The 3916-nt window shown below is 37.6% G+C and overlaps 1 long non-coding RNA gene across 1 annotated transcript; it reads right to left on the bottom strand.

The window, feature by feature from the left end:
• Positions 1–313: 313 nt before the first annotated feature.
• Positions 314–2569, bottom strand: LOC140520926 (uncharacterized). The gene is made up of 3 exons (XR_011972714.1): positions 2451–2569; positions 1560–1784; positions 314–1431 (listed from the first exon to the last, which is right to left on the bottom strand). It is a non-coding gene; the product is annotated as an uncharacterized lncRNA (long non-coding RNA).
• Between the last annotated feature and the right edge of the window lie 1347 nt (positions 2570–3916).

Genomic DNA, 3916 nt, shown 5'->3' with positions numbered 1-3916 from the left:
ATCAGTAACAACTTTTGGAACATTAATTTAACTTTAGAAACTTGACATGAGGAGAACATGGGGTTGATTGTGTTAAATATATCTTAGTTTACAAGGTCATATATTTCCAAATAGATTGCATACTATATGCAAGAAGGGTTTTTTCCAAGGTCACAAATTGTAAGTTTTAAGTTTGGAACCCAAACTCAAATCTTTTAAGGCTTCAAGTCTGTTCCCAATTGGCAAAACATTATTTCCTAATGTTGAGGAAAAAAAGGCCTAAAATAAAGGACCTAAATTTATCTCCAGCAATAAATATGCTTTTCAGAACAATATATAATTGAATGAATGATACAACCGGGAATGCATGATCCAAGGATTCTTTAAACCATATATAGGCTTAAAATAAGGAGGAATATTTTGACCCAGAAATTCCTTTGCTTGACTGTGGACCAAGTATGTCCTACATGTAGACATCTATAATTATCAAAATGCATTCTCTGTGGTTTCAAAGAATAGGAAACAAAGTCAATGCCCATTAAAATGCATTGTTGTATATGAATGTTGCTGAGGCATAAGAAGTGATGAATATCAAGGAATCAGTGAAGAATGAGAAGACAAGTGAGCTGAGGCAGAATGAAATATGCAAAACAAAGATGCACAATGACTACAGCCATGTAAATGGAAATTAATACAGAAACACTAAAAACGAAACAATGCCCCATAATCACAATGACCACTTTCATCCCCAAAGGAGAGAGGAGGAACTACATGTACCCTTTCCTGTTAGAGAGGTAGGCGACTAAAGGTTTGAATATTGCTTATACAGTCAGACTTAATTCATATGTTGTTTAATTTTACTAAAGATTTTTATTTTTCTTTTTTTAATTACAAAGGGGGACTTGCTAAGAAGGAAAAGGAATAAAGATATGTTTGGAAATTAATGATATTAAAAAGATAGTGATAAAAATTAACATTAGAAAATAGATTTAGTGTTAACATCTACCTCTCTAACATTAAAATAAAAATAAATTTAAATATTTATTAAATCATAAAACATGGTACCATATCTTTAACTATCCTGTCATAAAAGATTAGGATTTCAAGACTGTGATCTCCTAACCCCTCAAAGTGCAATTTACAATTTTTTTTAGCCCAGTATCTATAGGCTTCTTATAAGTTCTGCATTTCTAGAATATTTTTTTTATGTGGACAGGTGGCATAGGCAGGCATTGTCACTTTCCGAAGCCCCAATCACTAGTCATTTTTCCAATAAACAATTTGAAAGCAGTTACATGTTGAATGTTTCTTTTGGTCTTCATTTCTCCCACACCATAGCTACATTTGTGCTGCAAATCCCCTGGTACGTGACATACAGCTCTCTCTTTTCCACTCATTCTTCTCCAGGACCCCATTATCACATGACTCTTCACTGGACCATGAGTTAGTTCCCTGGTAAAATAAAATAAGGTATTCTATAAATTCTTACATTAGCTTTGTTAAGCTCTGCTGAATCTGAGACAACGAAAGGATTAGGACATACGTGTTATTTATCAGAAAATCAGAGAATGGGTGGGTACCTTGGAAAGTCATTTTGTTCATTCTCCTGTGTTCAGAACTATACTCAGACCTTCCCAGTGAGATTAGACACGTACTCTTTGCAGAAAAATTTCCTTTGATCCAGTATTCTAGTGAACAGCACTCATATGCAGGAATGTCTCCTTGATGTAAAATCTCATGCTACAGCTGAATTTGTATTTTCCTTTCCTCAGCAGACTTACTGTGTTTTCAAGATCCTATGTTGACTGAGCAAAAGGAAAGAGGTGATTTTGTGGTTTATTTGGTTCATAATTATTTGAGCTAAACAAATCTGACAATTCTGGGATCATTTTTGAAACAACATTAAATTTTGATTGCCTCATTTGATCAAAATAGCACATACATGGCAAAAATCCTGACTTCCCTATCTGCTGTGGGTAGTTCCAAGGAAGGAATTGCTACACAATTTGAACTGATGGGGTTTCTTTAGGCTAGGAGAATCTAGGACTGAAATGGCTACAGTGAGTCAGTTAGGTGTTTCAGATATTTTGCAATATGCTAGATAAATATAATTGTTTATACCCTGGAAGGCTGAGGCACACCTAGTTTTTCCTAGAAGAAAATAAACCCTTGGTACTAGCTGGGACACCTGCTCCTAGCACCTGCTTCTGGATCTGAATTCTAACTAATCTGAACTCCTGCTGCATAGCCCTGGGGCAAACTCTTCTGACCTCTCCAATCCTGGGCTTTTTTAACAGAGTATTCTCCAATTGCCCCACACCTCATGGATGGGGTGGAAGAGAACTTCAGCAAAGCTTCTTGAAGTATGAAGTCTGGTGATATAAAATGATTGACTGATGGCAGAAGTTGGCAGATGAATGATCATCTTAAGGCTTTCTCAACATAGTTCTGCTTTTCCAGTGCCCTCATACCTTGTCATAGACCCAGTCATTAATGAACTGAGAAACTGCAATCTCTGTACTCCCTTTCTCTCTCCTTCTCCTTTCCATTGGATATGAAAAAAAAAAAAAAATACTTTCCCTTACCCACCTGATACCTATAGCTGGTTGATTGATGTCTGCTTGGGAAAACAAACCAAGCTTGCACCTGAAATGAGGAGCCCAAAGCCCAGTTTAACCTCTCCTCCCTAGCCAGATTCACGTTTGCTTCAATCCTCCTCCAAACAACTTTCCAATTCAGTCCAGCTGCTCAGGGAGGAAATGAGTGTGTTCCGGGAGGGGGACAAGGTGGATAGCATCCTTATCTTAATATCCCTCAATCCTCTAATACCTGCTATTCAGTCATCCAACTGAACTGACACTGTAGGGGAAAGAGTAAAATAATTGAACTTTGCTCATTTTCTCTAGCTATCTTTCGGTTTTTAGGTAACTTATAGGTTCTATACCTATCATTATTTGAGAAATGCGTCTGACAAAATGCCCCCACCCCCAAGTATCTATATGTCTATATGTGTGTCTGAAAGTATATCAATACACATATATTTTACACGTGGGTCAACAGGACCATGTCATCAAGGGAGGAAACTAACAAATGCGGTTCTTCTGTACTATTACAAAACTACTTATCCCGACTCTGGAGAAGCCTGGGTAGGTGTTTAAACTGGGTTAGAGGTTGAAGGTAGTGGCATAGCTAGTTAGATTCAATTAAGATATTCCAAGCAACCGGAAACTGGATTGCAACTCTTTCTGACACCTGACTCAAAAATTTGGTAATCAATTTCAGTGAGGCCTCACTATCCCTGCCTCAGATACGGAGGAAACTTAAATGCAGCTGAAGGGGACTTTTCTTCAGGAAAGATGATTCTGAATGAGGTAAATCTAAGAAACATATGGCCACACGACCAGAAAACCAGTATCAAGTTTGAAACTGTTTTGTCCTCTTGGTTTGGTTTGCATCCCTATGAGGAAAGGAGAGAGATAGGGCATGTGAAATATTCTTTTCAGGGTAGGCTTATGTTACATATGAGTGTTTATGTTAACTTTAGGAAAGGTTCCCAGGTGGGGAACCTGTTGCTTCAAGGCCACACGTGGCCCTCTAGGTTCTCAAGTGCAACCCTTTGACTGAATCTAAACTTCACAGAACAAATCCTCTTCATAAAAGGATTTTGTTCTATAAAACTTGGACTCATTCAAAAGGCTGCAACCGAGTAACTAGAAGGCCACATGTAGCTTTGAGGCTGCAGGTTCCCCAACTCTGGTTTAGTCAATCAGTGACCTTTCTAGCAGCACAATACAATGGAGCAAAAATATGGAATTTTTCAGGATTACCTGAAAAAACAGCCCACCATTCTGATGTTGTTCTTTTCTCCTGGAAATTCAAAGTATTCAGTGAAAATTGGAGATGTTATTTCTAAAAGAGATAGAGATGCAGACCATGG

The sequence above is a fragment of the Notamacropus eugenii genome, chromosome 1 (assembly GCF_028372415.1).
Source record: "Notamacropus eugenii isolate mMacEug1 chromosome 1, mMacEug1.pri_v2, whole genome shotgun sequence".
Classification (NCBI taxonomy): domain Eukaryota; kingdom Metazoa; phylum Chordata; class Mammalia; order Diprotodontia; family Macropodidae; genus Notamacropus; species Notamacropus eugenii.
This window is presented reverse-complemented; position numbering and strand designations above follow the sequence as displayed.